Raw genomic sequence first — 10,144 nt, 5'->3', positions numbered from 1 at the left:
TTCAGAAAATCTGCATTCCACTGCAGGGAGGTCCTTTTGTGAGGTTTGCGGTACATTAACCGAGGCGTGACGTTAAGAGAAACTTACCGGATCACTTGCTTAATTAGTTCTCCAGAATGCTCTTTTTACACATAGTTTCATTGTTATTTAAATTTTGTTACATAATGAAATATGCAAAAGCCCTCAGTCAACCCTGATTTAAACTTTAGTTCAAAAGAATAGGATCTTCTTTTCAGTATTCAAAGTTGTTTTGATTATTTGTTCTTAAAAGTTTGGTGCTTTTTCAATAGAAATCCAGTCCACTGTCTGACAAGCTCCTGATGCTGGTTTTTTTGTTGTTGTTTTTTTTTTTACAATTTAATCATAAAAACCTCCTAAATTGAAAAAAAAACAGGTGTCTTAAGTCTCCATGTAACATATGAGCTGGGAAAGACAATTTTATAATAAAGCAGTCTGACAGACATAAAAATAGTATTTTGGCCCCAGCAAGAAGCTTAAAACTGAAACATACAGTGGATCATCTTTACTAGATCTCTTTTTCCCCAGGCCCACATGACTGTCAAGCAAATGCTCACCCGTAGATATTATTGTTATACGGCTTGTCCAATTTCCTGCACATTTTGCACTACATCTTTATAGTCAGTTACAAAAAAATAGGAGGAAACCTCTAACAGAACAGAACCAGAATCAGCCTTCTGCCGCAACCAACTGAAGTTTTTACAAGACAGAGTAGACATGAAAACAACACAGGTCTAAGAGTAATTTCTACATTAAATATAAAGTAAAGTGTTAATGGCAGCGATAGTGCTTCCAGACCTCTAGGAAAAAGTCGCAGCTAAGCATAGAAGCTCTGAACTGCTAGTAATATTGGATAGATGGATGTATGGATAGATAGATGGATGGAACAAATATAACTTTACCATCGAGCAGCCTGACTATGTTCTCCTTAGAAATTTGTGACAGATATAGTTGGAGATGGATGGACCATCCATGGATGGCCCATTTGGTCAATAATGTGTAATGCATGAATGGATGGATGGATATTTCACAGGCTTTAGACAAGTGGATTACTTATTGCTTTCATTAAAAAATACCTTCTAGTTCTAAATCTTTTTGAAGTCTGTTTTGTCTGTCCCACTTTTTTTGCAAGGAGATCATAGTCATACTGCTCGATGGTAAAATGATATTCTTTCCACTTCCATATTATTGCCCAAATGGCTGTCAATGAAATATTCTGAGATTAGAAATTGCTTTTAGAAATTATGGGACTGTTCTTATGTAATACCTTGGAAATGAAAACCTTCTTACAGCTCATTAATTAATCATAAAGTGTTAGCCAGCAGGTAACAATTAGCAATAATGCTTTCTGTTTACTTAGCTTTCTAAGAGGTTTTGAACCTTCTTTTCTTTACATGCTCAAACATTGTTCTCCACTTCATCCCACTTTATTACACTTTTAATTTTTTGGGGATGTGTTTTTCACTTGTTACTGATATTTTGCCCCAATTTCCATATAATTAGCCTGAAAAAAAATCCTGACATTCTCAGTCCCTTTTTCCCCAAATGCACACTAAATGGATAGAGGACACTGTGAAAGTTGACTGACTAAAACAGAAAATTATACACTAACCACCTCATCACTGACTATCAAACGAAGATATATATTCGGCTCTGGGGTTCAGACCACTGCACTGAACCCTATTGAAAACCTCCTGGTTATTCCACCAAAATTGATTTCTGAACTCTTCCTGAGTTAAAACGTTATTGTTGTTGTTCCTAAATGAATATGAACTTGTTTTCTTTGCCTTATTTGAGGTTTGAAAGCACTGAATCTTTTTCATTATTTTGACCATTTCTCATTTTCTGCAAAGAAATACTAAATGTTTGCTTGAAATTTCAGAGACATATTGTTAGTAGTTTATAGCAAAAAAGAACAATGTTCATTTTACTCAAACATGTACCTATTAAAAGTAAAATCAGAGAAACTGATCATTAAGTGGTCTCTTATTTTTTTCCAGAGCTGTATGCCTAATAATTGCATTAAATGAATCATATATTTTATCAGTAAAGTACAGAACACAACCTTAAGGTAAATATTCAATTTTTTTGTTCACCAGGAAGAAGACAGCTTAGTGTAAATAAACCCAACCTTAACAATGAAGATACTGTCAAAACATTGATATAAAAAATAAACAAAACAACTGTGAAGTGTTTTGTAAGACAACTTCTTTGCAGGAATTCATTTAAGAACATGGGAGTAACCATGACTGACGCACAAGTTGGATACCGGCACCGGCCAGATGTCACTTAAGCTTTAAATGTTTGCCGAAAAAGAGGGCAGAAGCGAAAACAAACCTGAATGTTTGGTATGCTTGGGATGTTTATTGTCATCTTTCCATTATAGTCTAAAATACATTTCACTTGTTAATTACATAAGAAACAAATTGCAGCAAACAAAGTTGATGAGGATAATTAATTAGTTTAAAGTTATAAACTTCAGAACAAAGGCAGGCATTTAAGACGTTTTAGGTCTTATAACAGCTGAATTGCTTTGTTCATGTTAAGGTTGCGTTCAGAATGGATTGGTGTAGCGTCTTCTATACTTCTTACATATTATGCACTTGCATTAATCAGTGATAGGACCAAAAACTTTGTCTTTTAGTTGCTTTGTTGGAAACCATGAAAGGTTTTCATCCTTGTTTCTATCTTGTTCCGTCAGTCTTTTTGCAGCACAGACAAAATGCTCTCTGTTTCTCCCCTAACCAACCTGTGCTTGATTACCCAGAAAACTGGCCTGGCATTAATATGTATATTAATGCCATACATAATACATATATATATGTATATTTAAAAAATATATAGTAAACATGCTATCAAAGCCACATCTGCTTTCATTACACCTCAGCAATACCACAGACAGATCACCTCCAAAGTAAAAAAAAAAAAACTAAATCGTTATTTGGGATTGCATATATATATTTGGGATTGCATATATATATATATACTGCTCAAAAAAATAACCGACGAGGGTCCCCGTTGTAAATCAGCGTTGCCTCCTAAGTGGACAGTTTGATTTCACAGAAGTTTGATTTACTTGGAGTTATATTGTGTTGTTTAAGTGTTCCCTTTATTTTTTTGAGCAGTGTATATACCAACAACATACACAAATACGTACTGTAAATGATTTTCACAAACGGTGACTGTAAAGTGACTGCTGAAAATAAGAAATACAGTAATCTACCAGGCAGAAGGCTCGCTAGACTTTGTGGTTGTCCATCATTTTGGCAGAAGCGTTTAAAAAAAAAAATCCATCCCAATTTATTTTTACTCATCTTCTTTAAAGTGATGATATTGGCATATGCAATTGCATTTCATTTTCTCTTGGTTTAACATTCAACAAGCTGAACAGAGGACTCTCATTGTGCCATCACACATCAAGCAGATAAATGTATATCTTTTTATCCACAGTGGTCAAAACCACTGACTGTGGCCGCGGTAAATACATATAAACAATTTAATGAAACGGTAGCGCTTAAATTATGAACATGGACATGAAGTGCACACCTTCTTGTGCATGTTCAAATGTGTTAGGTTTTGATGTGGATCTGTAGGCTGAATCTGTGTTCTGTTGGCACAATGTAAACTAGAATTACCAGCACTGCTACTGCTTCTACCAAAGTTTTGAAGTCAGGTAACATTTCTCCAACTGAAGTGATTACGAGTCTGCAAGATTCTCTGAGTGAAGGGCAGTGGGAGGAAATCCTGTAGAATGCATTCCTGCACCAGATTCACCCTAAAGCATCTTATCTATAACTCTTCTACACACTGTCAGCTCCCAGATAGAAATGTAATATATTCAATATGCAGGTCAGAGATGATGCTCAAATAGAATTTTTTTTATTGCTTGATTGATTTAGCTACTTCCATGATGTACTTTGTGCAAAAAAACTTAAATTCTGTGAGGATTGTAATCTGTCAAAATGACAGATGGCCTTTAGGCCTTTCTGTAACAATTTTTAAAAATGGTCAAAGACAGAAGATATTCATTTAATGCGACCCCTACTATCAGAAAATGTCACTGTTTGTTATTTTCATCTTTTTCTTGTGCACTAAAACCACTAAAGTTGTCAAAACCTGGTTATAAAAATCCAATATTAAACATATCATTGTTGAAGCCACAGTGTTCAAGGTAACAAAAGCATTAACTTATTGTCTGGAAATGATTGTGTTTTTGTCACTCATTGCAGAAAGTGAAACTCAAATTTTACATAGATTGATTATACATTGAGTGAAATATTCCAAGCTTTTCTTTCTTTAATGTTGTAAGACTATGTGTCTTACAGATGTTGAAAAACCAACACTCAGTGTCTCCACTGAAATCTAAATATTGTGAAAAATGCATTCATAAAAAGTTGAGTAGACGGGAAGGGTATGGTAGGGAATGGTCCACCAGTAACAAGGATAACCACTCCCTTTGTCAAACAAATCCATTTAAGAATTTGTTAGCAGATGACAAGGAGTGACCCGAGGTTGAAGTCAGCATGTCAAGAGCTACTATGTAGTGGAGAGTCTTGTATGTGCATGGGCTACTAATAACTCATTGCTCATGTTAAACCTCTTCTGAAACACAGACGATGGTGGAACCTAGATTAAAGAAAAGAAGAACTGGATCAGAGGTCCTCTTTTCAGATGAAACAAAAGTTTGCATTGTAACTGTAAATAGCGTTCAGAGTACCTTTTTTTATTGATTGGATGTAACGTTCTAATTTTCCGAGACACTGAATTTTTACACATCATTATCTGTAAGTCATTACCATCAATATTATAAGAAATAAAGTCTTCGACACACAATAAAGTCTTCAGTCAATCAGGACACTCTTTGGACACCTGCTGGAAGCTGAGAAAAATTCTTTCTTGTCAAGATACAAGCAGTAGTAGACGAGCATTATTTCACTATGTGGTGAATCTCTTATCACACCAGGTCTGTTCATCATCCAGACATACAGTACCTAGTCCATGCTTTCAGCAGGTGATCTTTTCAAATTTCTTCTGTTACAAATCTCTTTCTTTGTCTCTATATGTCTTGTCTCTTAATCTCTGTGAATGGCATTCTTCAGTTCTACACTTTGCTAATTTATACTACATCTTGTTTCTAGATCTTTGTGGTTTTTAGTACTTTGCCATTAGTCACCATTCTTCACATTCACAATAATGCAACAAGAAAAGGTTTTGTTTGAATAATTTATTCAAATAAAACACAAATACCCTTTAAAATGTATTAATCTGTTATTTAGTGTTTTATTACAGAAACTAACAATTACAGAGAACACAGTTCTTGAGAAAAATCTGATAAACTTGATCAACTACTCTTTTTCAGGGTCTATTCATTTGTTTTGGCAAAACTAGTCACTCAACAAGATTTGCTGGGAAAGTCCTGCACACAGACATTTTTAAGAGCCTTATTATAATTGGAAGATATCCAGATTCTGACTTTCTCACTGGAAAACTTAGGACTATAAAGTGATATTCCATTTGGAACACATATGATTTCCCCTGTCATATTTTAGATACAGTATTATCTAAATAAGTTCTAGATACTTCAGTTTGCAATAATTATTCACTTTAACATGTTACAAAGTAGTTTTTTAGAACCCCTGTGGGATATTCGACTAATACTCAAAGCAAACATTTCATTATGTAGCGCACATTCATTGTAACATACATAACCCTTATTATTGTAACGGTTACAATAATAACCTCTCTTTTTTTTTTACTCCTCCTCTTTTCTGTGTGCATGTCCTCTAGGTATGTTGAAAAGCCAGGTATTGAGGAATTGAAGCTGTGAAAAATTTACTGCAGATATGTGTTGGTTTAATGCACCATACAGCATCTTATTTGTTCTACTTTTTCAAGTCAGCATGCCACTATCCTCCATTTTCCTTGATCGGGACCTCATGTTGGATTCCATAGATCTCAGAAATTGGAATTAGGATTAAGGAAGTATGCCAAACGTATTCTGAAGATGTTCTGGTTGAAAACCACTTGGATCTGTATATTGCTGAATTTAGAGACTAGACTTTCCACTAATAGTTGTTCAGTAAACATGACTTATGTATTCTTTAACATATTAAAAAATGGTAGGAACATATTTGCCAATAGATCTTGAAACAAGAACAAATGTACACCTGAATTATTCAAATATAAACTGACAGAACATCAAGTGATGTTTATTACTTCAGCAGCCATGATGGATTTTGAAGTCATAGCTGGTCAGAAGCTTCTCATTTTCCCCAAGTCAAAGATGGGGCAGGTTTTGTGGGTATGAGGGCATTTTTGTTTTCTGAGATACTATTTGAGTACAAATGGAAGACATGATCAAACTTCCTGTGATAATCAAAGGAAAATAAGGTTTGCCGTATTTCCCTCTTTTTGTTTACAGCTTTGATTGTATGCTACATCTATGATGTCTTCCCTTTATCCTTTTGGAAATTTGGATATTTTATTTTGGACTTATTTTAATTTTATAGAATTCAGTTTGCTCCTAATCATGTAAATAATGATTAGGAGCATCATTATTTGAATCTCTTTCCAACGGTTATTCATTGCAAGATTGCAAGAGGCATCACAGTGCAAGAAAATGGAAACAGAAATCACGGTAGCGGTACAGCATCCAAAACAATGGGATCAAAATCTTTAGTAGTGTTTTAGCAACTCGGCACAAAATTGTGCTGCTATTACAAAAAAGGTATTATTATAGTAGAAAAAAATCCATAGGTCCTTTCCTAACTTCTGAGTTGTTAGGAGGATCTAACTTGAGTTTGTAAGTCATGGTGACAAATAATTTTCAAGTGACATATCTTAGAACAAGTATGTTTTCATTCAGCTGGTTGATGACTGAAAAAAATAATCCTTTTAGTACCAAAAATGAAATGCAAATTCAGAAAAGCATTTATAATATTGTTTGGGTAGTAATCATATGAAAGTGCACTTTAGGTAACATGATCAGTACATTTTTTCAGTCTCTTGTGTCTGCACAACTACTGCAGACTGTATCTGTTTTTTCTTTAGTTCACTCCAGGAACTAAAGAAAAAATAGATACAGATCAATTAACCCGTGACTGTCGTTTGTTTCAATGTAATGTTGTCAAGCTTGCTTCTTGTTAGAGGAGGAGCACCGCACCCAACATACTGGAAGTACCCCATTCTTGTGAAAGATGGCATTATGAAAAAAACCCATTGACTAACATCCTCATTCAAACAATGGACAAGAACTGTTACAAAATATGACTAAGACTATTAGTTGTTAAAACAATATAAAGTGTTTTCACAATTTTAAGATTCAGCAGCAGTCATAACAAGGAAAAGTAAAGATTGGCTATCTCAAATGTACTTTTTTACCACAAGTGACTAGTTTCCAAAGGTAGAAAGGGAGTAAAAGAGTCAGGATACTTAGGATACAGTCTCAGTCCAAGAAGGTACCTGAGATTTTCCTTTGCTTAATATGATTGTACCGTCTGAATGTCCACACTGGTCACTGCTTGTCATTCTCTTTATCGTTTGTAATCATTGTCCTTGAAATTTTAGACTTCGACTTCTGCTTAGTGTGTTTCCTCTCCTTTAGTTTGAAAAGCATGAAGTCAGTAATATTGGCTCAGTTCCTGCTTCTAGACTTCAGATGTTAAAGTGTCGATGTTCAAGACAGTGTACTGTGAAAACTTGTAAGTGGTGTTGTGATGGTATGCCATATATAAAAACTAGTTAAAAGTTCAGTCTAAGTATATTGGTGCTGATAATTGATGTTCATTGTTCACTATGTAAAAATTCTGATTTGAAATGACACCGTCCCTGCTTGTAATTTAAATGCATTTGGCTTTTTTTTGTACAATACAATGTCTTCTAACATAACCTAAATGTAGGTAAATGGTGTCATATGCCACACTGTTATGAGTTGTAAACCTTCAGCTTTGGTGGATGAGGCAAATACCTTCTGCTTTTAGTTATCTTAAAAATATATGTTCATTTTATTTTACAGCAGGTGATGTTTTCCACATGACTACACCGACTGATCACTCCAAAGTAGAGCATCCTGTAATGTTTTAGTCAATGTTACTTTGCCATGTTAAATTTAAGTGTATGTAAATATCAGTGGCAATGAAGAATGCATTAGTTTGAATTTGTTCATGGATAACTCCACCTCAGTTGTAACTAGCTCTTCCCGAGTCTCATTTAGCCAGTATTTCTGTAAGGAAGAGTGGTTCAAAGTTTCTCTGTAATGCTGTGATAGATCCATCTTCTGATGGGAACCTCTAGCGCTGTGATGTCACAAAACTTTTATGATCTCAAACTGTTTTCTTAAAGAATAATGGGCTATCTGTGCTCCCATGGCCTCCACAGTTAAAGGCTCAACACACAGGGAGCGACATCAATCCCTCTCCATTCATTTCCTATGGAACTTGCGCGATGAATCGACAATCGCTCTCCATACTCCAGGGAAGTGATCAGCAAAATTGTTGTATGTGAAATGTTGAGCTCAAGAAAGTTGAAAAATGTTCAACTTTTGTCGCTGCTGTTGCTATCACATTTTATGTATTCAAATCAGCCTGAATAGTGGAAAACTGTTGCTTTCTGCTGTCCTTTGTTGTTCCCTGTGTGTCAACCCTATCTCAATCCAAGAGACCACCTTTGGCATGTTGTGGATAACAGTACTAGCATGACATACTAAGATGGAAAGGAATGAATGGCCTGGGCTTACTTAGGGTGTAAAATTTTACCTCATATTATAAGGCTGGCGGCCGCCATGCTTTGCTAGCCCCCCTCTGCGCTTTACCTGCGCTGCCGCTGCTTTATTAAGTTTACCTCAGCGCGGATCCCGCGCGCCTCATTTCACTCGAAATGGATACAGGCTGACCTGTATGGATATTTACATCAACCCAGTGAGGGTAGTTATTTTTCTTTGGAGAACTCTATATCAAGGGAAGAGTTCAAAACGAACCGCATTAGCTCTCGTTGCACAGCTCTATGTGAACCGCAGGAATAACTTGTAGTCTCGCGTCTGTTTGCAGCCATTTGCGTGTTGAGTGAGCAGTGAGAATGATTGATCTTTGATGACATAATTATGTACGGCGTTTACATCTCAACACGCCGCCCAGCGTTTGACTCTGTCTTCCCTGTAAAGTTTATGTCTATGGTCCCGGTTGCCAAGCGGGTTAGAGCTGGTTCCGGCCAACCGCGTTAGTGGTTAGCGAACCAGCGCTAACCTCATTCAGCTTCAGCCCGGTGAGGAGCTTTCGCGCTCGCCTCGTAGTCACGCATCACGCTGGTTTTATATTATTTTATTATTGTTTTTAATATTTTTCCGGTTAAACGGGGCACCAAACCATATCAAATGCTTTGTCCATTTAGTCAGCCAGAGTTGACCGCACGGAGATCTGAAAAACTCGTCCCTCAAACTTGAGCAATCACAGCAGTTCTTATTACATGTTAACAAGTAAACTTGCCAGCTCCTTAAAATCTTAAATTTAAATGTTAACCAATTTAAATAGTTTAATTTGTGTATGCTGAAACCATTAAATCAAATTCAGCAACATTGATAATCTCAATAAACAAATGCTTCATTTATATCTGTGGTCTGTGTAAAAATATTAGTATTTATGGGTCCCTCAAGGCCTCGGGGCCTTATGGAGCCACTGACTTAATTTGGATTTAACAGAAGTGCAAATAATTGATATTCATTTTAATTGTATTTTTTGAATAGTTGTATTTAAGACTAGTTGTGGATTTAAATAGCGTTTCACTGGTGATGTTTTCCCATAACATATAATCACCCAGTAATATTTTTACTTTTCATGTCTACTTAGCTTTTTCTTTTAAAGGTTTTATTGGCTCTAGTGGCCTTTATTTGATAGTTAATTGACAGGAAAGTTGGTAATGAGAGAACAGGAAGACAGGCAGCAAAGGTCGCCAGGCCGGGAATCAAACCTACGGCGACTGCTTCAAGGACTAAGGCCTCCATACATGGGTTGTGCTTAACCCCTGCGCCACCACAGCAGACCCTTACTTAGCATTTTTAATACAAAAACACGGTAGACTACCTCGGTGCCCTGACCACCGGGCTTAGGAAGTTTTCTGGGGGAAACCTTGAAGC

Source organism: Poecilia reticulata, chromosome 1, assembly GCF_904066995.2.
Source record: "Poecilia reticulata chromosome 1, P_reticulata-male-v2, whole genome shotgun sequence".
Classification (NCBI taxonomy): domain Eukaryota; kingdom Metazoa; phylum Chordata; class Actinopteri; order Cyprinodontiformes; family Poeciliidae; genus Poecilia; species Poecilia reticulata.
Note: the sequence above shows the minus strand (reverse complement) of the source record.